Raw genomic sequence first — 27,897 nt, 5'->3', positions numbered from 1 at the left:
TTGCTTTGTGCTTGTTTAAAGTGAATCAAAAGTGTGTAAATATTTTCACCTCTGTCCTCCCCTTTAAAATTGGTCTGCCATTAAAAAGCTCAGCAAAAACACAGCCCACACTCCACATATCAACATATGACCCGTAACTTGTAGCCCCCAATAGAAGTTCGGGTGGACGATACCATAATGTGACCACTCGGTTCGTTAGTGGCTGCTTGTTTCTGTAATCACAGAAATGCGCAAGACCAAAATCCGCAATCTTTAAAACACCTTCATTATTAATCAAAATGTTGGAAGATTTAATGTCGCGATGTATAACACCTCGCGAATGGCAGTATTCCATTCCTTTTAATAACTGCCACATATAGCATTTAATCTGCAATAAAGAAAAAACGTGGACGTAAACTGTTGTATATGTTTTCTCTCTAACGGGTCATCCAGAAAAATTATGGGTCAAATGGGTTGCAAGTAATCAAAAATGTGTTTTGTCAGTCAGTCGCCCCTCTATGACCAACTAGGGGTCAGGGGTGTGATCCTGATATGACACGAAAACGCGAAACAACCCAGCATAAAATTCACAGGATTGGATTTAGTGAAAATAGGTTAATGTTAGTTTTGAGTCAAACCTGAGAGCTGTTAAGGTAAATGAGCCATGATTTTGGTAACCCTACGGATTATTAACCTATTTAAGCCGTTTATTTTTTAATCGTGTTTTATGTCATAAATTATATTCGTTAGATAATTCATGTCAATAATTAAAACTTAAAAACATAAATTGACATAACATTTTATAACTAAGAAAATACATATATACATATGTATTTTCTATTGTAATATTAAAATTTAAAAGTATTTATATATGAATAAAAGGAGTCGGGTTAAATGGTTCGTGTTTGTGTCAACCCAAGAATTTCTTGTCACATTCAGGTTAATATATCTGACAATTTTCAAGTTCAGGCTTGTGGCAAATTTTCGGATTCATGTCACTGTTTAACCTATTTATTTATTTATTTATTTTTTAATTTTAAATAAAAGAAATCTATATTAGTAACGTGTTTTTTTTTAATTGTGTTTTATGTCATATATTAAACTGGTTGGTTAATTTATGTCAAAATTAAAAACTTAAGACATAGTAAACACTTTATAATTAAAAAGTAACTATTTTATACACATTCGTATTCCCCGTTGTAAAATTGCACTCTTAAAGTTTTAATTGATATGCGAGGAGTTAATTTGTCTAACATAATTTGTGGGTTTATGTTGGCTTGGACATGCCGACCCACGAATACGACCTGTTGACCAACACGAAAAGGTACCCATTTTGACCTGCCAACCCACAAATACGAGCCCGTTTAAATTGCCACCTGTAATTACAAGCAACAAACCTGTGAGTCAGTGAACTTGATATTGGGACAAGATATGAGTCCAGAGAGATCATGTTCCATGTACTCGAAAACCAAATAAATGGTACATGACAGCTTTGATGTAATTATGCCCTCTAATTTCATGACGTTTGGGTGGTCGAGCGCTCGGAGGATTTTTATTTCTCGGGCCATAAACCTTATGCTTTCGGGGTTCAAGTTGTCGAACCGCACCTTTTTAAGTGCCATTATTCTACCGGTTTGAAGATCACGAGCACGGTACACGTTGCTATATGTACCTTGTCCAATCTACACATATAAAAGAAGCCCAAACAACATGTGAAATGACATTTATACACCAAAAGGTACTAGGAAATTAGTTAAAGTTAATTGAAAAAAATGGATGATATGTGAAACTTATGATACACATTTGCAATTATAGTTTATTTGGTTGCTTATGAAGCAACTAGGCATGTTCTCGGCTTCGTTTAACATTAAAATAAATGAACTAGTAGGTAGATTTTCAAACTTGAATTTGGCTTAAGTTTAATCATAAACTCTTTATTAATTAATTTTTATACATGTATAATGATTTTTATATGTATTTTCGTAGCAATTATTATATATAACATAATACGTATAGGTCAAGCTATTATACAAAGCGGGACAACAATGAGAATGACGAGAAAGATTTATAGCAAAAGAAAAATAAGCAAATTGGAAATAAATAATCCTATTTTTTTGTATTGGCCGATAATAATCTCACATTTAAAAATCAATACTAATGGTCCAACATTTCAACTATTTTGTCCCAATGGTCATCCGTTAAAAAAATATTAACGTCGTTAAGTTTTTTGTTTCGAGTTTCAAACCGATGTTTTAGAGTTTTGATCGAAATAAAGAAAGATACGAGTCAACTGATGTAAAACTTATCTCGAAGCGAAGATTCAAATGGTTTTGAGATAAGTTTTACATTAGTCGACTTGTATCATTCTTCCGATCATAAGCCCTAAAACATCGGTTTTAAACTAGGAAAAAACTTTAATAGTGACTTTTAATAGTGACTTTTAAAGGTGAGACTATTATCGATCAAAACACAAAATGTGGGATTATTTATCTCCAATTTGCCAAAAAAACCACTAAAAACAATGAAAAATTAATCAAAAAACATCATAACTCAAAGTTTAATAAAAAAACAAAAAAGTAAAAACACAAAATGTTTCAGCTGTATTCCTCGTTCTCAAAAAAAAAGTACACAATGTTTAGAAAACATATCAGTGCGTCTTTTTATTTATCATTATGTTTTTTTTTATTTTCGTCATTGATTGTATGTTTTTCCTTAACATTTTGTCTTTTTTATATATTTTGTTATATTACTCAACATTGTGTTCTATTTTGTTCGGTTTTGTATTATATTTTGTGATCTATTATATCTTTTTTTTATTTATCAGTGTGTTTTATGTTTATTTTCGTCATTGTGTCTTTTCGGCTTTCTTATTTTTTGAAATGAGAATGACGGGGTAAACATTTTAATTTTTTTTTATTTTTTCATTTTTTATTTTAAGATATGATTTATGATTTTTTTATTATTTTTTAAGATTTTTTTAGTCGACACAAATCTTCTCACACTTATTATTTTTGTCTACATTTGCATTTTAACTTTTCCCTAATACGTATTATTTAATTATTTTTACCATAATTTTGTACATAATAGTTATTATTATTAATCACATATATAGATCATGTTTAGACTTACAAACGGGGTGTTCAAAATCGGATATTCGAAGTTTCGGATACCCAAACTTCGGATATTCGAAGTTTCGGATAGTATATTTCTTTACCCGAATCCGTATATGAAATTCCGGATATCCGAACTTCGGATACATTCAGAAAGCGAAACGGATATCCGAAATTCTATTTCAAAAAAAATTCTCTACTATCCAGACCCAATTAAAGTTTACTCAAAATGGCACTCCCATTGATTATATTTTGGATCAGTAACACCTCGTTCACAATCATCTATGATAATTCATACAAGAAAAAGTTTGAAGATATTGTTATGAAATCTATGAACTGAAGTAAACAAGGGCGAGGAAAAGACTAGAACAGAGAAAGGGTGATGGCGTCGGGATGAGTAGTTGCTGGACACGACGAGAGAGAACCTGCAACGCAACAGTGAGAAGCAACGGGATTCGGATATCCGAAACTTCGGATTTAAAGTTTCAGATAGTTCGGATACGGATTCAGATTCTTTTGAACACTCCTAGACTCACATGGTATCTAGAGCTTGACAAGTAAAGCTCAAGCTCGGGCTCTCGTTCGGTTTATTAAACAAACTTACTTTTAGGTTTGCGTTTGTTTAAGCTTAGCTTGATTCAAGCTTTTAACATGTTGATTTTTAATAGCTCACGATCAGCTTGGTCATTTACAGCTCTACTTTTGAGACCTATATACCTTGCGTTGTTTTTTAAACCAAGATTTGTTGTTAACTATATATTAGTTCGAGTTAGAGGCGAGCTGATTACGAATTCAGTTTATAAGGGGGTGTTTGGGATTGCTTATTTTCACCAACTTATAACTTATTAACTTTTTAAAAATTAATAAGGTGTTTGGGATTGCTTATATTGCGAGAGAAAAAGTTTTATAAGTTATAATGTTGTAACTTATTAACTTAATGAAAAGTTATAAGAAGGTAAAATAAGGAATTACAAACACCCCCTAAGTCGAGTTAGCCAACTCGACTCGTTTTCTAGTGTGTTAATTTTTCATTTTATACTTAGGTAAAAATTTAAAATTTGAATTTTCACCAAAGCCAAGTATTTACCTTTTCCAACCTCTCATAGTTGTCGGATTTCAAAGGCAGCCACCCATCAACGACTTCACCCGCGGCGGCCCTAAGCCACGCTGGCCACCCATCGGCAGCAACCTGTTCACCTTGACTTCTATTTTTCCTCAGATGCTTATTATCCGAACGCTGATTACTCAAGGATTCAACAACAATTTTTCTAATATTATTATTATTGTGATCATCTTCTGTTTCCTCTTTAATCTTCTTCTCCAGTGGCTCAAAAGCATTACCATGATTATTACATTTACGACGATCGTTAAGTTTGTGTAACTTTAATGAGGATTCCGAAGGATATCGAATAGGGGCATTGTTATAATTTCTAACAACATTCTTGGAACTAACGCAGCCCATTTAGATTTAGATTGAGCCCCCCAAAATCCGTCAATCGTATCGACAGACAGATTTCGGGGAGACCCTGCAAGCAAGGGCAGAAGAATCAGAAGGAAGATGTCAGGAAATCTCTATCGAATTGAGCTGTTTTTTTTTTCTGTAACAATAAGATGAAATTGTGGTTGTGGTTTCCCACCTTTTTTGGAGGTGAATTTGAAAATGTGTGATTTGGGTAAGGAGAGAGATGTTATGTTAAAAGGGTGCGATAATTGTGGGTTCATTTGAGTTTCAATGAGTGTATGGTTGCTTCAGGTTGGGATGACAGGGACTATGTATCAGGGTGGTTGTTGGTAGGTTGGTTGCATGCTCTAACTACCTTTTCAAAATTAATAAACCATATTTTTTGTAAGCAAATCAATAACTGTTAAAAAGGTGTAACAACAAACACGTATGCAGTGGTGTGGCGCGCTCTGGATTAGCATATTTAAACACCCAACCTTGTTATGAATCTTTTACAAATGTAAGATTAAATGGGATGGGGGGCAAGCAACTTCGTCAGCGGAAACCAACGCAATGCTATTCAGATAAGATTGATTTCAGTAAAGGAGGTAACGGGTTTGAGGGTTTATCCTCAAAACCATATATTTGCAATCCTATTTTTGTGGACCCTATAGTCCGAACCCCCCCCCCCCCCACCCCCACTAAAGAATCAGATAACTCATATGTTAACCCGAAAGAATCTGGTTTTTCTAATGCATGCCAAAAGTTTAAACATTTTACTTCATAATACCCTCGGGATTATGCTTTTCACAAAAATAACCTAAAAAAAATATTGGAGAAGTTAATATGGCTAAAACATGTGAAAGTTTAAATAAAACATGGTTTTTTGATTGTGGTGTTACTGACACCATGACATTCGAATTATATGACATAATTTCAAATTCAAAACCTAAATTAACCACATAAAGACCGATAATGAGGAAATATATAGTTCCTGTAAGAGGAGCAAGAACTACTGAAATATCGTCCACGTTAAAACTGTCAAATTGTCTTTACGTTCCTTCTTTGTCACATAAGTTGTTATTCATTAGCCATGTGACAAAGGAATTAAACTGCACAATATTAATGCACCTGACCTTCTGTATCTTACAAGATATTAGGACGGGTGTGATAATTGGGCGTGGCACTGAACACCAAGGCAGCGGATTGTATTATGTGGAAGAAGTGACTCAATTTGGTAATGTGTTATTGGCTCATGGAACTACAAATAGAGAAGCTTGGTTATGGCGTATGAGATTGGGGCATCCTTCTATCAATTATCTGCATATTTTATTGACAAAACTTTTTCCTTCTGATGAAACATTATGTTGTGAAACTTGTGTTTTGGCTAAAAGCCATAGACATACTTTTAAACCAAACAACACAAGAGTCGGTTTCCCTTTTTCCCTTATTCATTCGGACGTATGGGGACCAGCAAAAGTTGTTGGAGGACAAAACTTTTGTTTTTTCATTCTCTTTGTTGATGATTGCACTCGGATGACATGGATATATTTTCTAAAACATAAGTATGAAGTTTTTGATAAGTTTACTATGTTTTATAACGTGATACAAACACAATTCAAAATCAATATCCAAGTTCTTCGATCTGATAATGGTGGAGAGTTTGTAAACAATTCAATGAAACAATTTTATCAAACAATAGGAAATTTACCAAACATCGTGCTCTCACACACCCGAAAAAAACGGCACTGTCGAATGAAAAAAACATATCCTCTTGGAAATCACTCGATCTCTCTTAACAGAATCCCAAGTTCCTAAGTCTTTCTGGCCCGAAGCCCTCGCTACTGCCACATATCTTATTAATCAGCTACCAACAAAAGCTCTTGGTCTAAAAACCCCTATTCAAGCCCTCTCGGAATTTACTAAACTGCCGCCACCTCTAACTTTACAACCATGAATTTTTGGGTGCTCTGTGTTTGTCCACATACCCAAAATTAGTCGAAGTAAACTTGACCCATGTGCTAAAAAATGTATATTTATAGGCTATGGTGTTAACCAAAAAGGGTACCGGTGTTATAACCCAATAAAACGTCACGTATACACTACCATGGACTGTGACTTCCTGGAAACTGAACTCTTTTATACCTCCCAACACATTGGTAATGGGGAGAAAGATCATGACATACTGAGTTGGTTAAAATGGATTCTAAAATGGGCTTCTTCATCGGAAGAAGTTAATCATAGTACCCAACCAACCTCACAACAATCTGGTGGGCCATAAAGCAGTGTTCCCAACCTAAATACTCTCGACTTAGAATCTAGACAAAATCTAAAAGCTCCTGACATTGCATCCGAAGTAAGTAATTCTTATATATCTAAAAATACAACAGATAAAGAAAGTCACAAAAATCATGGAAATATTGATATAACTAACAAAAATGAGATAGAAATAGAACCAACAGTGCAGCTGGAACAAGAAGAAACAATACAAGAAGAAACCACCAAAAAATACGTTCTTCCGCCAAGAGTCAACATAGGAATTCCCGCGAAACGGTACACTCAAGAAAAACAGTCTGAATCCTCCCGATATCCAATGGAAAACATAGCTGAAGGGAACCTATCCAAAGAAGTCAGAGCCTCTACCTCTTCTCTTTGCACTGAACAAATTCCAACTTCTATGGAACAAGCCATGGAATCAAAGAACTGGAGGGATGCGATGGATATAGAAATGAATACCTTAATGAAAAATAACACATAGGGAGATATGACATCTTCCTCCGGAGAAAAAAAGTAGGATGTCTCTAGGTATTTACAATCAAACACAAACCAGATGGAACTATTGAAAGAAAAAAAACACCATTATTGGCTAAAGGCTATACCTAGACATATGGGATTGACTACTTAGAGACTTTCTCTCCAGTAGCCAAATCTAACACAATCCGGGTTCTTTTTTCGATCGCTGCAAATGAAGGATGGCCTCTTCATTAATTTGATGTTAAGAATGCCTTCCTACACGGGGAACTAAAAAAAGAAGTTTATATGGGAGCCCCGCCCGGGTTCACAACAGAATTCAAAGAAAATGAAGTATGTCGGTTAAAGAAATCTTCGTACGGGCTTAAACAATCCCCTCGAGCATGGTTCAGAAGATTCACCTTAGCAATGAGGAAATATGGATATCAACAAAGCAACTCTGATCACACGTTGTTTCTTAAACGAAGCGGTAAACTCGTAACCTGTTTAATTAATTATGTTGATAACATGATTATTACAGGGAACGATAAAGAAGAAATGAAGAAGCTGAAGACAAACTTGTTCAAATAATTTGAAATGAAAGACTTTGGAAGACTCAAGTATTTTCTTAGAATTGAAGTACTAAGATCCAAAAAGGGGATCTTTATATGCCAAAAGAAATACATTCTTGATCTTCTAGCCAAAATAGGAATGATTGATTGTAAGCCCGTCGACACTCCAATGAGGGTGAACCACAAACTCTGCATGGAAGAATGAGCTGAATTAGCAAAAAAAAGAAAGATACCAACGCCTGGTAGGTAAACTAATATATCTTTCACATACTTGTCCTGATATTGCATATGCAGTTGGAGTTGTTAGCAAGTTTATGCATCGACCACAAGTTACCCACATGGAGGCATTATGGAGGATTATCAGATATCTTAAAGGAACAGTTGGACATGGAGTTCTTTTTCAGCAATTCAAACATCTTAAGATCCAACTATACACAGATGCATCCTGGGCAGGAGATAAAGATGATGGAAGATCAACATCGGGATACTTTACTCTACTTGGCGGTAATCTTGTTACGTGGAGAAGAAGAAACAAAAAGTGGTAGCACAGTCTAGTGCCGAAGCAGAATTTTGAGGAATATCTACGAGGCGTGACAGAGGTTTTATGGATACGTAGACTTTTGACAGAATTTGGGTTTACCCAAACCGAAGCCCAGTAGGATTATGTGTGACAACAAAACTTCAATTCAAATTTCAGAAAACCTGGTTCAACACGATCGTACAAAACATGTGGAGGTTGATAGACATATCATCAAAGAAAACTCGAAGCAGGAATTATAGAGCTACCGTTCGTTCGATCGGAAGAGTAATTAGCAGACATATTAACAAAAGCCGTCAACAGAAATTCAGTAATTGTACGGAAAGTTGAGCATTGGGAACCCCACTACTCAACTTGAGGGGGAGTGTTATAAAATTGAAAAGTAATAATATAATAAAAGAATATGCTACACTCCTTTCCTTTGTTAGGAGATTTGACAACAAATTGACAACATGGATTCAAGACCGTTGAAAGATTCAATCAAGGGATTCATTCTTTTTTGTAATTATTCCATTTCCATGTTGAGAAAAGAACATCACAATTTATATGTATCATTCTTTCTTTTCCCTTTGTAACAATATATAAAAAATCATCATAGAAATCAATTGATATACAATCATCAATTTCTAGTTTCATCTTTTCTTCAGTCAATTCCATCCATAACAAACAAACTCTAAAAATACGTATAATATGAACTAACCCAATTACTAGCTACCGTAAACATAAGTATCCAATCCAAGATTTATGAATTAAGATCAAATTTGAAAAAAATAAATAATAATAAAGTCGGAATCAAGTGATGTTAAATTTTAAAATTCAAGAACCAAAATGGAACATGCTGAAGGTTAATTTTGATTTAAAAATATTAATAAACTGAAGGGTTTATTTTGTTATATTTTATATTAGTTAATTGAATTATAATAGGTTTAGAAAAGTTTTAGTCTAGAAGAGGAGGTTTAATAATTGGCTTGTAGAGCAAGTTTAGTAAGATTAAAAATAAGGATCTAGGTTATTGTTCATTATGTGTCAAGAAGTCTCTTTTCTTTGTAAGCTCATTAAGTTCGTTTGATTATATGTAAAGAGTCAAGGGTTGTCATCAAATATCTCGTGTTAGACTGTTTGATCCATATGGGCTAACAATTGGTATCAGAGCGACTAGCTGGTTACGCTCTTGGTGTTCATCGATCTATGATCGAAGACGTGATCCGAAAGAGAAAAAATTTGGTTGATCGAGAAGGAGGGGTGTTTGTTTGGGTTCTCTGTTTTGGCGATAAATCAAAAGAAAGAAAAGGCCTTGGTTCTCGTAACTAGTAAGGTGCTTCTGAAGAGGTAAGCAAAGTTTGAGTTTTCGCGGAATATTACCGTTGGCACCACATTAATTGTGTTTGATTTCATTTTTCTTTTCTTGCATGGAAAGCTATTGCCAATGTAATATACTTATACATGTTTGGTTTTTGTGCGATAAAACCACAAAAATTATTGAAACATAGCATTAATATTCTCTTTTGAAGAGTCAAGAATTTTATATTTGATTGTTATTTATCGTACTTTTAAGTTTGTTTTTATTTCAGTTTGATCATCGAGTCATGTATGGTGATACAGAAGGGGATTCTACAAACTCAGGAACAATGTAAGAATTGATGGGTGGTTTTGTTTTGCAAGCACGAAAGTTAGCTTCGACCAACTACGCATCATGGTCGATTATGGTAAAAATTGTTTTTGGTGCGAACGCTTTGAAAGATGCAATTGATAAGCAAAATGGGGCAGGAATTTAATAAAAAGTTTATGGCCTTAGGTATTATCTTCCAAACCCTACCTGAATATGTGATGCTTTAGATGACAAAGTATTCCGAACTGAAAGATGTTTGGAAGTATGAAGATTTTGTTATTTTTGTGCAGAGAGAACTTAGAAAACTTGTGTTCAAATGCTAAGAACCGAGGTAGATGGATTAAAGATGGGGGAGACATAAAGTATTGATAAATATGAAACGAAGTTGGGTGGAGTACAATTAAAGTACAAGAGTTTGGGAGCAGTACTTGAAGAGGAGGTTTTGGTAAGAAAATTCTTGAACTCTATGTCGGGTAAATATTTGCCTATCGTTTCTTCGAGGGAGCTACTCGCAGACATCGAAACAATGGCGTTTCAAGATGTGTTTGGACGTTTAAAGGCATATGAAGAAAGAAACAAGTTCAAGAATGTGAATGAAAGTTCATCCTAAAGCCAACTCATTTTCACTAAAATCGAAAAAAAGTTGAAAACTACCGAGGCCGTGGAAGATAAAACGAACGAGGAAGACGGAATTCAATATGGAATGATGAACGTGAGAACGCTGAACCGGGTGAATACTGGAAAAGGAACCCTGAAGAATGGCAAGACAAAATGAAGTCCATAACGTGCTACAACTATGATAAGATTGGGCAACGGGAACCGAGCAACGAGAATGAAGAAGTGAATTAGACAAAGAAAAAAGGTGATGTTGATCCTGCTTTATACATGGTTGTTTTTCCGACAAAGAAAGGATGATTGAATGAAGTCAGGATTATCCTTGGTGTGTTTGAAAAGAATGAGGGAACATTGTCCTTATATAATGGTGCAAATCATCATATGTCTGGAAAAAAAGAGTTTTTCACTACCTTGGATGAATGAGTTTAGGGTCAAGTGAAATTTGGTGATGGATTCGAGATCGAAATTAAAGGTAAATGTAATGTGACTATGGTAAGTTAGACTGGTGAAAAGAAAATGTTTTGTGATGTTTTCTATATACATAAGTTGAAGACCAATCTGCTTAGCTTGGTGCAATTGAATGAAGAAGGATGTTAGATTGAAATAGCCAATGGGATATTGAGACTACATGATTAGAAAGGGAGATTGTTGATGAAGGTTAAGAGAAACCTGAATAGAATGTACAGCATCAAGTTTCAGGTATGTTGTAATCCTATTAGCTTTGACGTTAAAATGAAAGAAAACCATGATGTGAAACAGATTATGAAAGTGAGGGAAATTCGGCTTGGAACGATCCTAAATGATTTGTTTGGAGTTTGTTAAAGTATTGGTCAAGAACTAATTGATGAGAAGAATCGATTTCAGAAAGAAAATGGCAATATGGAGTCAAAGTTAAGTACCGAAGGAACAAATGCTAAGTTTGAAGAATCGGTGAAGCAAGTATGCTATAGTCGGTTGAAAAGAAGGAATAAAAGCAATAAGAACAATTCAAGATTAAGGGGATGAATGAAGTTTAATCTTGAATTACTAATAAAGCAATGGGTTTATTTTGTTATGTTCTATTTTAGTTCATTGAATTATAATAGGTTTAGGAAATGTTTCATCTTGGAGATGAAGTTTAGTAGTTGGCTTCGAGAGCAAGTTTAGTAAGACTTTCGTTAAGTTCATTTGTTAAGTTCGTTTGATTATATGAAAAGAGTCGACGGTTGTCATTCCAATATCTCATGTTTGTTTGTTTGATCTGATTGTTTGATACGTTTGGTCCAACACATTATCCGTAAACATTTGATACATATTACGCATAATAGTATATAACTATCACTTATTAAACCTCAAATAACTAATACAACAAAGAAGTTACAATTGCACATAATAATAGTAATCTTTCTTGTTACCAAATTTCTTCAAATCGTTTCTACTCTAAATGTGCTATTCCAAGCCATATAACATAATCGAAATCCAACATTGTTAAATAATTACACTAATTTATGTGTCAAATTCATGCAATTAAAGTCACTAAATGAAGCTTAAATTATGTAATCTAGTGAAGTTTTGCTGGCACGCAATCTGTGAATATACAATTGGGGTGAATAGGAGAGAGAGCATACAATGCATGGGTTTTCATGAGGTTTATTAGGATTAGCACACACATGAATCGAACACAAACACAAAAGCAATAAACGAATACGAGGATATAACGTGGTTTGGTCTAAACTAACCTACATACATGGTTGACAACAATGTATTCTTTATTGAGTGACAAACAATTACGAGTACACAACGTCGTATAAACCAAATACTAATATAGGGTTTGCATCTTATTAAACAAGAAATATAAACTAGGCTGGGATTGGGCCCGACTGTCTGCACTCGTCTCCTCGTTGACTTTACATAATAAACCATGTTGAACATGGCCTAAGAACCGAACAAGGATCACGCTTATACATCATCACCAATATTCCTAGAAAATAAAAAAAAAACTAAAGATAGAAAAACCCGGGCCCAGTTGAATTGGTGCCGGTGGTAAGCAACATGATTTCAATGATGATGAAGAACAAAGACAAGTGACAAATCAATCAGTGATTGACTATGAAATAGATTCGATGACTAACTCACCATTGATCGTGGCACACGTGAGGATAAGGATGGTCTTTTGTAATACTATATTCCTGATAGGGATTAATTTGAATAAAAGAAGAAAATTCTAAACAACTCATCTAGTGATCGTTTAGAGAAGAAATTGACTTTCATTATGAGGAAGAAGGGAGTCCGCAAGAAGATGGTAGCAGCAGAACCCATGCATACAAAGCTACGGTGGCCTCTTTTCAAATCATAACACTTTGAAACTTTTCATACATTTTGTCCAAAGGATTATATTATATATGATTTAAAAGTTGTAACTAAAATTTCTTAAAATCATCTAAGATGGATCAAACAATTAGTCCAAACAAATGAACAGACAAACGAACACGATATATTGAGGTGACAACCCGTGCCTCTTTTCATATAATCAAATAAACTTAACAAACTTACAAGGATAAGATACTCATTGATACACAAAAACAATAACCTAGAGCCCTATTTATAGTTTACTATAAAAGTAGGTTTATAAGGCTGAGTACTCCCGAGTACTCGTTACAAGGTATGTCGCTGAGACGAATTTTTTTAACTCCACCTAGTTACTAAGAATCAATCAAACTTGGTCAACCTTAGCTAGAATCACATCTAGTCGGTGAACTTAAGTAGATTTTGACTTGAAAAATAAAACATAATTCGTATTTCTATAATTTTAAAAAACAAATATCATTTTTTTTAATTAATGATTAGTAAATTTAGAACAATTTATTATTTAAAAATAAATTTTTATTATTTATATTGATATTTACATATTTTGTTTTAAATATTAGTAAACTTATGATATTTGACATATATACAATATTCACAAATTAATTTTCTTTATATTTGTTATGTCCGAGTAGACTCCTAGTATTCCATGAGTGCTCCGAGTATACCCAACTCACTTTGAAGTAACGTTGCTTTTTTTTTTCTTTCACAACTCGATTTTCTCAGCAATTCAATCTTGACCAATACTTTCACGAACTCCAAACAAATCTTTTGGGATCGTTCCTGTAAAGCCCCGTTCCCGGTAGCCCTACTTTAGCGTCGGATTTACTCATAAACACAGTTCTACAAATCAGAGTTTATTAAAACTTTTCGCGGAATATAAAACATCAATCATTCGTTACAAAACATTAAATCTTTTCCTTGATACCATAACACAAAACATTATATTTAAAACATCTTTTCTTCTATCTTCAGATGCCAACCGTTCAATCCATGCCATGTGCCATCCTCATGCTAACTCTATAATCAGCTCACCTGTGTGCATACTAAAAGTCAGCTACGCTGAGTGAGTTCTAGTTAATCAAGCAACTTATCACACAACCAATACATACATCATATACGAATCCGAAGACACGTAGCCCACTATCTGACCTGCTCATCTTACCACTTAACCACTTTAATAACGAATGACATTATGCCACTTTGCCACTTTAATAACTATAACGTTATGCCACTTTGCCACTTTAATAACGAAGTCACGTATAGGCTTACCCTACCACGTACTATCTTCATGCCACTAACACGCTTACTAGACTCTTGCCACTTCTAACACACTCTACCTCTACTTGTCTACAACACACTTCATATCAGTACATCATTTACATAATAACCAAGTTACATCATAACATTTACACACTTATGACCACTTAGAGATCATTTCCCTTGCCGACACGTGCAATATCCGAAGATCGTTCACGTACCGACAAGCTTTCTTTCATAAAATCATAATCATACATCATCCATATATATTCATATATTTATTTACAACCTGACAGTACGCGCAATATCCGAAGATCATTCGCGTGCCGACAAGCAATCATCCGTATCTATCACATATATCATATATGACATACACTTACCACTTAAGGTAAGTGTATTAACTAATCACATCGAGTATGCACACAGCCCCGAAAACATAACAAGGAAGTGGGGCTAGAAACTCACCTGAATGCGGTTACGTTCACCGTTTATGGTAATCCATTTCTTGAGCTGGGCACGGCTAACTGTATAATAATTACATGTACCAATTAACTATCACTACCCATATCGTCTTTCTAGTTCAATTATTACCCACAATTAACGGGGGTCCGGGGGCAGCGCCCCTGGCAGCGGGGTTCTAGGGGCGGCAGCCCCTAGCGGGGTCCAAGGGGCAGAGCCCCTGGCTGGGGAAAAATTTTATTTTCATTAACTGTCTTAACGCATTTTTCCATTAGGATTTTAAGTTATTATTTTAACTCTCCTGTAATCGCAAGCGGTCATAAATGTAAGCGAACATACGTGTAAGCGAACTTAACTTAAGCGAACTTATACATAAGCGAACTTATATATTGTAACACCCCGTAACCGCAGCGGAAACGTAACCGGGGCGCCACAGACACCTCTGATATCAACCACATTGTTTATAAAGAAAACTGAATACATTAATATACTTCAAATTACATTATCTCGTATTTCATTACCGTCTAGGTGATACACACATCATACAATACGATACATAATTCTATTTATTATAATGTATCCTAACATCCCGCACGCAAATCTTACACACATCAAGCACTTAGCACGTAAGCAATCACTTCATCTTAATTGTACCTGAAAAGCATGTGAGAAAACGGGTCAACTACGAATAGTTGGTGAGTTTCACAATTTGAGTAAACCATGATAAATCCATATCATAATATAATATTATCGATGTAATTATGCTGAGCCCACAAGTGAAACCTCTGACTATCCACACACAACCCCCGTGGCATACTCCGCCCACGGACCTGCCCCAAACCGCTATGTCTAACATTACATAGCAAAATATATAGAACAACAAAATAGACATGTGCAACTGGCTGGGAAACATCAGCAAATCCATTCCGGACCAGTTGGGTTTGTCAGACCAATAGTACTATCCACACTCTACCGGCTTTCAGTTAATCACTCGTGTTCCGGGGCCTTAGAATGTTAGCAACTCAGACAATTACCATCTTAGTACATTTCCGTACGATTCCCGTACAATAAAATATATATAAATACACGCAAATCCATGCGTTCAGTATGTACTTAAACATTTCAGTAGTAACATGCTTCCGCCCCGGGAAAATATTTAAAAACAATTCAGAAAAAGGGGCTCGTGAAACTCACCTTAGCACATGCAAGCAGGTAACAACAATCATTATCAGTTAACACGTCCAATCTGTAATATGATCCCTACGATCGTTATTATACACTTATAGTTTATATAATCTTTAACCGTGTTAACCAGTACATCTAGGGACACTGTTAACCCAGTACTGTACCCATTCTGGGGGCAATGTTAACCCAGAAACACTTCTCCGGACTAAGATTGTGATATCGTTTAGAGTTCAATAGTCAAAATTACTACAAGTTTGTTTTCCCCGTTTTGCGTGCCTAGCACGGATATCCGATTTTACGTTTCAAAATGAGTTTGGTCACACACGACCCGAAAATAGTTGTTGACTGATAATTTAATTAAAGTTGTGAAATTAGAACTCGGTTTAGACGCCCCGATTGGCCGCGGGACCCGTTTCCGTCTTTAGCGTACCGGAAACTGTTTTATCGGATAAAATTACCCAAATAATCCGAATTGTTTTCGGATGATTCATTTTTACTTGTTTAACTCAATTATATGAAAATAGTTCATTTTTAGGGTTTTTATACACCAGTCAGTTCGTTTAGGCGAACTTTACCGGTTTATGCGTTTTAAACTTTACAAGTTTGTTTTTATTTTCTTTTTTAGCACAAATAATTATCCGTTTAATCTCGGATCTTGAAATTTTGCACAAATCACTTTTTAACAGTGGGGAATTTTATAAAAATATTTCCAGAATTAATTTTTATATTAAAATTTATTTATCTATTTTTAAACACCATTTAAACACTAAATATGTCGTAAATACCAAACGACCTTAGAAAAATCCCAAATTGTTCCTGGATGACCCCTGCCATCCACATAGTCCCCTGTAATATTTCCAGAACCAAAATCTCTTTTTACATACCATTTTCACTAAAACCGAGCTAGAAAACCCTAGAACTCGTTTAACCGAAAAGCCTACTTAGACTTCTCCAACTGACCTAAAATTTTGTGTGTGACTTATAAATGTTTTAAAAAGCTTATCTGGAATTTTCCAGAATTTTTCATGATATTTAACTATTTTTCACCATTTTTAGCCAAAACCGAGCATTAAATTCACCAAATATTCATCCTTTGTCCAAAATTTACCAAAATTTCACAGAACTCATATTTTCATGTATTTAACACCTCTGTAAAATTTCATGACCTAACTCTAAACCATCCACAATCTGTCCAAAAGTCCATAACCGAACATAAACCGAATATACCTTTTGTTTTCCGCCACTACAAGCTACAAACTCGTCTTTCCGCCTTATTTACCACCAAATACAGAACCTACAACCAACATACCACAATACCAAGCAAGTTACACTCACAATCAAGCCTCTTACACTATAGTTTCGGTTATTGTTTCAAAACTAAAGTTTAAACCGTAAAAATTCGTTTTTGGTTCGTTTAACTCCTTTCTTGGACCAAGATCCCTTGTATAACCCGTATACATCACTTGATCATGCAAGAATCGGTTTTTATCTTTGAAACCTCATTTTCTAAAACAAACTCAAGAAACGAAGATGGAAACGTATATAACCCGATCATTACCTTGTTTTCTTGCTAAAAAATCTCGGTTTTAGATCATGAAGTTGAGAGAGAAGAAGGATTGTTGAATTGTTTTCTAGAAAAAAAATAAGGAAAAGGGGTTATCCACCCCCCCTTATCCGATCGGACTACAAAGTGAGGTGGGGTGGGACCCACCTCTCCATTCTTAGCCACCCATTTAGATTTCGGCAATCTGGATAATGTTTTGGATAATCTGGTTCATTTCGTTTTTCGGTTAAATGCTTAATTCGGCTTAAAACGAGGCTAAAACGGTCGTTTTCGGCTTAAAAATGAAATTTATATAAAACCGATTTAAAAACTTTAAAAACTTAAACCATGACATTTATTAACTTAAAACATCATATTATTAATAATTGCGCATCTTTTTCGGCTTGATCGATCGTCTATTGCTTGGTTTGGTATTAAAGGTTTCGTTTAATGTACCGACGTACCATTAAATCGAAAATTCTTTTTCTGTGCTTTAATTCACTTATCCCGAAGCTTTAATACTTCGTAAAATCACTAAATATTATAGATATCGTCTATAATTGAACCCTCGATTCGTTCGGGTTTCAATAACTATCGATCGATTAATCGCATGTTCAATACGATGAATTATATATTCACGTACAATCAATACAGTGAACCATGTATTCTCGTATAATTACTATGGTAATTCATGTACCCGACATTAAATATAACGTAACTATTGTCTACCGGTTAGAGTATACCTGGTTTCGTCGGAAACGTTACATTCTCCCTCCGTTAAGAAATTTCGTCCTCGAAATTTTACACGCCCACTATCCCCTTCCGAGAGAAAGGTGGGGGGTTTTTCCTTCAGAACTCACCCTCGCGTTACCAGGTATAATCTGGTCCTCGCTGTGAATTCCACTTAATCTTAATCAATAAAGCTTGGTGTGTCCAAACTGTTTAGTTTTCCCGTCTACTATCTCTACGGAATTATTTATGATATCAAGCATGTCTTCTATGAGTACCTCCATTACTAGTACTTTCGTTGCCTCGTCGCTTAGGTGCTTTTCAATCCGTATACATGGCAAAACATCATGTATAGTACTTAGCCCCTGAAGTGCTTTAATCGATAAACTAAATGACCAATCATGGAGATAGTCTCATGAGGTCCAATATATTAAGGAGCTATTTTCGGTTTTGCCAAACCTCATATCACCTCTCTAAGGTGATGCCTTAAAAATGCCTCGTCACCTCTTTCCAGTGACAATGGTTTCCTTTGCATGTTGGCATAAATCCTTTGCCAATCCCGCGCTGCTTTCAACTTATCTTAAATATTATAAATCTGATTGGTTGTTTCTCGAATCAATTCAAATCTTATGACTTGATTGACGCCCATTTTCCATTTAACAAATTGGTGATAATTATTTCACCCATAGAAAGCTTCAAGCTCTCGATGCTTCCTTCCCCGCCTTCCAATAATGGAAGTAGGATGACTATTTCGATCTGAGATAATTGAAAATGGTACTCCACGACGAGATATCATTTCACTATCATGAATTTGGGCAAGAATTCATTGTGGTAATCGTCATGGATTGGGATGAAATGCGAGGATTGGTTAATCGATCCGCGATAACCCAAATTGCATCATGTCATCGGGACGTCTTAGGGAGATGTGTCACAAAATCCATCGTGATTTGCTCCCACTTCCATTCGGGAATTTCCGGTTGTTGTAACATCCCCGAGGGTTTCTGGTGCTCCGCCTTAACTCTCGCACAAGTCGTACACTTACCGACATACGTTTTTATATCCTTTTTTTTCATACCCGGCCACCAGTAGATCTCCTTCATATCCTTGTATATCTTATCCGATCCCGGATGTATGGAATATTTCGATCTATGCGCTTCGTTCATGACTAATTCACGAAGGTCATGGAGGGTCGGGACCAATCCCGATTTTTGAAATAGAAAATTTCGTCCACGCGCTGTTCGAAATTCTTCTCATTGCCGTAAAGTCCCTCCTTTCCAATTGTTCCTCTTTCAACGCCTCACGTTGAGCGACTCGAATCAGGTCCGAAAGGTTCGACTGGATTATCATCCCCAGCGCTCGCACTCGCAATGGCTTAACCCGATCTTTCCTACTCAAGGCATCGGCTACGACGTTAGCCTTGCCGGGGTGATAACGGATGTCACAGTCATAATCGTTTAACAACTCGACCCATCTTCGTTGCCACATATTCAGTTCTTTCTGATCGAATATGTGCTGCAAAATTTCACGATCGGTGAAGATGGTGCGAAGATAACCGCTCCCAGTTCTAAGTCATGAGTAGTACAACTTTTCTCGTGTACTTTTAACTGTCGGGAAGCATAGGCTTTAACCTTATTATTCTGCATCAACACGCATCCTAACCCTCTACGCGATGCGTCACAATACGCAACAAAACCATCGTCTCCATCGGGGAGACTTAAAATCGGCGCTTGGCACAATTTTTGTTTTAGCGTTTGAAACGCCGTTTCTTGCTCTTCTCCCCATTCGTACTTTTGATCCTTTTGAGTCAGGAGAGTTAAAGGTTGGGCGATGCTGGAAAAGTTCTCTATAAATCGACGATAATATCCAGCTAAGCCTAAGAATTGGCGGATTTCCTTTGGCGATTTAGGCGCTTGCCAATTCTTAATTGCTTCAACCTTACTCGGATTAACGTGTATTCCTTGATGGTTTACAACGTGACCGAGGAATTGCACTTCTTGCAACCAGAAGTTACACTTAGAGAATTTTGCATACAACTTTTCCTAATTCAGAAGCTCTAAAATTATTCTTAAGTGTTGCTCGTGCTCTTCTTTACCTTTCGAGTAGATCAAAATATCGTCAATAAACACGATGACGAATTTGTCGAGGTAGGGTTTACAGACTCGATTTATGAGGTCCATGAACACTGCCGACGCATTTGTTAGCCCGAACGGCATAAATAAGAATTCATAATGGCCGTAACGAGTCCGAAACGCTGTTGTTGCAACGTCCTCCTCTTGGATTTTTTTCATTTGGTGATAACTATATCTAAGATCAATTTTTCTAAAAATAAATCGCCCCTTGCAGTTGGTTAAACAGATCATTTACTTCGAAGAAGTGAATACCTATTCTTGATCGTCACTTTATTCAATTCTCCCTAATCAATACATATCCTAACACTTCCGTCCTTCATTTCCCAAATAACACTGGTGCACCCCATGGTGACTAACTAGGTCGTATAAAACCTTATCCAATAATTCTTGCATTTCAGTTGGTGCAAGTCGGTAAGATGCTTTAGCAACAGGGCCAGCTTGAGGTATTAAATCGATTCTGAATTCGACCTGTCGGGTTGGCGGTAATCCAGGAAGTTCTTCTGGGAAAACTTCTGGATATTTACGTATCACCGAAACATCTTCTATATGTTTTCTTTTAAATACTTTTCTCTGTATCTAATCGCTTCATCGTCCGAAAGAGAGCTTCTAATCATCTTCTTTTCATATTTGATTTCAGCTTCATGTTGAGTTAGCCAACCCATGTTAACTATTACGTCAAAACTTCTTAACTTTACTGGTCGTAGATCAATAAGGAAAGGTTAATCGTTCAGACTAATAGGACAATTCCGAACAATTTAGTTAACCATTAGGGATTTACCGTTAGCGATTCTACAGTATAGGGTTCTATAGTTTCACTAATCGGTATCTTTCCAAATGGTAGGAGGTTAACAGGAACTAACTTCTATCGGCGACCGTAAAAATATCACTGAAGCCTATTGATTTAAAACTACAGCATATTTAATACCACCTTTGGATCATGACGTGCTTTATTCGAATTACTCACAAAGGCACGGCTCCTTGCTTGATCAGAGGTTGATGCTTGTCATGAGGTTCGTCTTCCCACGACACCTTGGTTCAACTTCGGGCAATTTCTCTTGAAACGTTCTGTACTGCCACATTCATAGCAAGTACAACTGTTTGGCATAATTTGGTTTCTTTGGATGGATTGTTATTGAAGCTGTTGGGTTCGGAGTGGTTGTACACGAATGGGTTGGGGTTGCCGGTTCACATGGCTTCAATTGGTTCTACAATTGGGGCATTACGTCCATCTTTACCACACCTGTGGCCTACTATCACTCGACATTCTTCTTCCTGCCGATAACCATATTTTCCACATTTAGGGAAGGACCCTTCATGCGGTTTATGTTTTCACACCAGAGCTAGTCTTAGTATAATTCTGGGTTGTAGGACATACCTACTTATTCAAAAGCCTATCTTGCACTATTCCTTTATCATTTCTCTTCTTTAACACTCGACGTCTCACCTAACGTCCTTCCATTCCGCTTCCCATAGAGTCAAATATATCAATGCTGGCTTGCGACACAACCCTTCCAAAGGTTGTATATTTTACAGGATTGACTATACTCCTTATCGATGGAGTTAGTCCCCAATATAGCGCTCACTTCGCTTAGTTTCAGGAGTAATTAGCCATGTTACCAGACATGACAATTCCTTCAAACGATTAGCGTGTTCTAAGTGATCAGCACACAACATTTCTATCTGCCATAGCTCAGTTTCCAATCTCTGAACTTAATTACTTGAATAAAAGTGCTCTAGCACAAGAATTTTAAATTCTGACCATATCGTCTGAGTAATAATTTTCTAACTATAATTTTGTACCATCGTGTTCCATCACGATACAACATAATCTACCAACATATCTGTAGCATATTTCACTACACCATGCTCTAGACTCTTACCAATATCCTTAACCATTTCGATCTTTTCTATCCACTCGCTAATCTATTCCTCCCTTTACCATCAGCAAACTATTAATAATTTCCTTAACACAACCAACAAACATATCCTTCATACCGGATCTAATTCATTACGACTACTATTCATGTTTAGTTTATAACTAATACTTGTAGTTATAATAGTATTCGGTGGGACATTATCACTCTTAGTAATACCACTAAGAATTGAAATATTTCTATTCATGTGATTGCTCGATCCATAATTCTGCGATCACATTTGCATCAACACTAGCAGTGATCTGTGATACGTCATTCGGTATTATCATCTGCTATCTTTGAGCAATCAACTGACTCATATCAATCTCCATCATTGGAGTTATTCTTTTTATGTCATTCTGCCGTACCCATCCCGTACGCAGTAATCAATACTAATCTCACCGTATAACTCGTTACCAGCTCAATCATAACAGCAGGTACACATACACACCAAATATTATCATATATGTTACACATACCGGTATTTAGTATATATGTCCCACAAATATAATAACATATGGACTTAACCTGACGTCGGTTAACGTTTAAATATGTTTCATAACCCTTGTCACCAACTGACATATCGATCTTTCTCAACAAAGATTAATGTTTAATACGCTTGATTTCAATATCCTTCTGCATGTCAGCATAACCGATACATGCTCACCGTGAGCACCAAGCGATTACGTACCACGAAGTTATAATATCCGTGTCTATTTGTATATCTGGCATACACGGTATACCACCTACGAGCGAACAACCAACTATGCTATAATGATTCCAACACCTCTTTGTGTATGAGTAATCATTCTATTCGAGTATACATGGGTATAGGCATCTAACGGATGTAAGGTTAACATAGGGAGTTGCAAGGTTCAAGGTAATCGCGCAACCCATGTTGCCTTCAAATATTATCAATTACTATTATGGGAAACTCTATCACTTGCTCAGTCAATGTCCTCAGGCGTTCTAGGTTCGCTAAAATCGGTGATTCTCGATCTGGAGGTGGTATGACTCATATGTTTGAGAGTGAGAAATACATATATATATTTCTATATATTATTTTTATCTGCTCATTTATTATCAACTTTATTATCATTATTATAGGTCCGAATAAGAATGGGTTCAGGTATAGGTCCGTCCGTACGTGAGGGTCGGCGGTTCGGGTGAACATAAGGGGTTATTAGGATATACGGTACCGGTGTTGGTAGAGTAAGGGATTTATCAATTTTGGTTGGGAGTGACGGTTACTAGATATTTCTGGTTAATGTCAAACAGGAGATCTAATTTGGTACTATCATAACTATGGCCCGATAAGTCAGACTTATCATCAACCGATGCTCTAGAAATTTCAGCATCCTCGGTACTTTTATTATTTCATCCCCCGGTTCCTTATCCGGGTCCTATTTCTCAATACATGTACCCACAAGATATGTACATACATATATATATACACCTTAGCACGCATAAATAATATTATATACTTTACACATATGTTGCCATTTTTACCTATTAATGTACCCCGTGACTTCCCCTGAATTCCCTCGTGCGGACAAGTCTGTTATTATGTTCCGGACCATAATAACTCGCTTGTCCATCCAAGTTCATCCAGATCCCGTCACTATATATTATTAGTTGATATTCAGATCCTACAATACTTGAGCTACTGGTTATATTTTAGGTATATTTTAAAGACATCCTAATTCTTTATAACCAATGGCTCTGATACCAACTTCTGTAACACCCCGTAACCGCAGCGGAAACGTAACCGGGGCGCCACAGACACCTCTGATATCAACCACATTGTTTATAAAGAAAACTGAATACATTAATATACTTCAAATTACATTATCTCGTATTTCATTACCGTCTAGGTGATACACACATCATACAATACGATACATAATTCTATTTATTATAATGTATCCTAACATCCCGCACGCAAATCTTACACACATCAAGCACTTAGCACGTAAGCAATCACTTCATCTTAATTGTACCTGAAAAGCATGTGAGAAAACGGGTCAACTACGAATAGTTGGTGAGTTTCACAATTTGAGTAAACCATGATAAATCCATATCATAATATAATATTATCGATGTAATTATGCTGAGCCCACAAGTGAAACCTATGACTATCCACACACAACCCCCGTGGCATACTCCGCCCACGGACCTGCCCCAAACCGCTATGTCTAACATTACATAGCAAAATATATAGAACAACAAAATAGACATGTGCAACTGGCTGGGAAACATCAGCAAATCCATTCCGGACCAGTTGGGTTTGTCAGACCAATAGTACTATCCACACTCTACCGGCTTTCAGTTAATCACTCGTGTTCCGGGGCCTTAGAATGTTAGCAACTCAGACAATTACCATCTTAGTACATTTCCGTACGATTCCCGTACAATAAAATATATATAAATACACGCAAATCCATGCGTTCAGTATGTACTTAAACATTTCAGTAGTAACATGCTTCCGCCCCGGGAAAATATTTAAAAACAATTCAGAAAAAGGGGCTCGTGAAACTCACCTTAGCACATGCAAGCAGGTAACAACAATCATTATCAGTTAACACGTCCAATCTGTAATATGATCCCTACGATCGTTATTATACACTTATAGTTTATATAATCTTTAACCGTGTTAACCAGTACATCTAGGGACACTGTTAACCCAGTACTGTACCCATTCTGGGGGCAATGTTAACCCAGAAACACTTCTCCGGACTAAGATTGTGATATCGTTTAGAGTTCAATAGTCAAAATTACTACAAGTTTGTTTTCCCCGTTTTACGTGCCTAGCACGGATATCCGATTTTACGTTTCAAAATGAGTTTGGTCACACACGACCCGAAAATAGTTGTTGACTGATAATTTAATTAAAGTTGTGAAATTAGAACTCGGTTTAGACGCCCCGATTGGCCGCGGGACCCGTTTCCGTCTTTAGCGTACCGGAAACTGTTTTTTCGGATAAAATTACCCAAATCATCCGAATTGTTTTCGGATGATTCATTTTTACTTGTTTAACTCAATTATATGAAAATAGTTCATTTTTAGGGTTTTTATACACCAGTCAGTTCGTTTAGGCGAACTTTACCGGTTTATGCGTTTTAAACTTTACAAGTTTGTTTTTATTTTCTTTTTTAGCACAAATAATTATCCGTTTAATCTCGGATCTTGAAATTTTGCACAAATCACTTTTTAACAGTGGGGAATTTTATAAAAATATTTCCAGAATTAATTTTTATATTAAAATTTATTTATCTATTTTTAAACACCATTTAAACACTAAATATGTCGTAAATAACAAACGACCTTAGAAAAATCCCAAATTTTTCCTGGATGACCCCTGCCATCCACATAGTCCCCTGTAATATTTTCAGAACCAAAATCTCTTTTTACATACCATTTTCACTAAAACCGAGCTAGAAAACTCTAGAACTCGTTTAACGAAAAGCCTACTTAGACTTCTCCAACTGACCTAAAATTTTGTGTGTGACTTATACATGTTTTAAAAAGCTTATCTGGAATTTTCCAGAATTTTTCATGATATTTAACTATTTTTCACCATTTTTAGCCAAAACCGAGCATTAAATTCACCAAATATTCATCCTTTGTCCAAAATTAACCAAAATTTCACAGAACTCATATTTTCATGTATTTAACACCTCTGTAAAATTTCATGACCTAACTCTAAACCATCCACAATCTGTCCAAAAATCCATAACCGAACATAAACCGAATATACCTTTTGTTTTCCGCCACTACAAGCTACAAACTCGTCTTTCCGCCTTATTTACCACCAAATACAGAACCTACAACCAACATACCACAATACCAAGCAAGTTACACTCACAATCAAGCCTCTTACACTATAGTTTCGGTTATTGTTTCAAAACTAAAGTTTAAACCGTAAAAATTCGTTTTTGGTTCGTTTAACTCCTTTCTTGGACCAAGATCCCTTGTATAACCCGTATACATCACTTGATCATGCAAGAATCGGTTTTTATCTTTGAAACCTCATTTTCTAAAACAAACTCAAGAAACGAAGATGGAAACGTATATAACCCGATCATTACCTTGTTTTCTTGCTAAAAAATCTCGGTTTTAGATCATGAAGTTGAGAGAGAAGAAGGATTGTTGAATTGTTTTCTAGAAAAAAAATAAGGAAAAGGGGTTATCCACCCCCCCTTATCCGATCGGACTACAAAGTGAGGTGGGGTGGGACCCACCTCTCCATTCTTAGCCACCCATTTAGATTTCGGCAATCTGGATAATGTTTTGGATAATCTGGTTCATTTCGTTTTTCGGTTAAATGCTTAATTCGGCTTAAAACGAGGCTAAAACGGTCGTTTTCGGCTTAAAAATGAATTTATATAAAACCGATTTAAAAACTTTAAAAACTTAAACCATGACATTTATTAACTTAAAACATCATATTATTAATAATTGCGCATCTTTTTCGGCTTGATCGATCGTCTATTGCTTGGTTTGGTATTAAAGGTTTCGTTTAATGTACCGACGTACCATTAAATCGAAAATTCTTTTTCTGTGCTTTAATTCACTTATCCCGAAGCTTTAATACTTCGTAAAATCACTAATCATTATAGATATCGTCTATAATTGAACACTCGATTCGTTCGGGTTTCAATAACTATCGATCGATTAATCGCATGTTCAATACGATGAATTATATATTCACGTACAATCAATACAGTGAACCATGTATTCTCGTATAATTATAATGGTAATTCATGTATCCGACCTTAAATATAACGTAACTATTGTCTACCGGTTAGAGTATATATGGTTTCGTCGGAAACGTTACATATATTAAGCGAACTTATATAATAAGCGAACTTATATAATAAGGGAACTTATTATCCAGCGAACTTGTCAGCAACGAACTTGAAAGTGGTTAAGTTAACAACAGGCGATCTTGCATGTGAAGTTACTATAGCGAACTTATGCGTAGCGAAGTTACTGCAGCGAACTTACTGCAACGAACTTGCTGTAGCGAACTGCTGCTGTCAGGGTTCGTTTTATCGTTTTAAACATACGTTTCATTATCCTAATTCGCTGATTATGGTCCGGCCTTAGCCCCAAACGTTCGCTTAACCTTTTGCGGTCCAAACTTGACCCGAATGAATGTAAATCTTGGATCTTTATGGCTAACGTGTTCAAAAACTAGGTTTGAAGCTTTTTTAAACGAGCCGTTCGTAACCGTAGGTTCGTTAAGCTCATTTTAACATCAAGTTTGCTACCTTATGGCTTATCTAGGCCCGATCTACTCTAGGGTTCAATTTCATGGCTAACCGTTTACAAAAACATAAACTTTAGAGAACAAGATCATACCTTTACGTTTTTTAAGGTTACGGTTAGCTTGGTGATGAACTACAATCTAGTATTTAGCTCGTATAACACCAACTATCGTTCGATTGATCTCGTTCCTCTCCTCTTTCTCGCGGCCGATAATAGTGTAGGTGTGTGTGTGTTAGGAGTGTGTAGAGAATAAGATGGAAAATATGGATGGAAATGGAAAGGATTAGGGTTTAAGGGGGTATTTATACTCCCTTAAGCCCATGAACCTAAGACCCATCTTTCCTTTTTGGTCCATAACTAATCCAACCTAATTATCCTACTTACTCTTTCATATATTTATTATTATTATTATTATTATTATTATTATTATTATTATTATTATTATTATTATTATTATTATTATTATCGTTC

The 27,897-nt window shown here is 35.8% G+C and overlaps 1 pseudogene across 1 annotated transcript; it reads right to left on the bottom strand.

Annotated features, from left to right (window-relative positions):
• Positions 1-25: 25 nt before the first annotated feature.
• Positions 26-4,629, bottom strand: LOC143602931 (protein IMPAIRED IN BABA-INDUCED STERILITY 1 pseudogene; annotated as a pseudogene). Its single transcript, XR_013147948.1, has 3 exons — positions 4,177-4,629; positions 1,377-1,661; positions 26-367 (listed from the first exon to the last, which is right to left on the bottom strand). The product of XR_013147948.1 is annotated as a protein IMPAIRED IN BABA-INDUCED STERILITY 1 pseudogene (transcript).
• Positions 4,630-27,897: the final 23,268 nt, after the last annotated feature.

The sequence above is a fragment of the Bidens hawaiensis genome, unplaced genomic scaffold (assembly GCF_021521415.1).
Source record: "Bidens hawaiensis isolate Kalapana, Puna unplaced genomic scaffold, B.hawaiensis_p1.1 tig00060130_1, whole genome shotgun sequence".
In the NCBI taxonomy this organism is placed as follows: domain Eukaryota; kingdom Viridiplantae; phylum Streptophyta; class Magnoliopsida; order Asterales; family Asteraceae; genus Bidens; species Bidens hawaiensis.
This window is presented reverse-complemented; position numbering and strand designations above follow the sequence as displayed.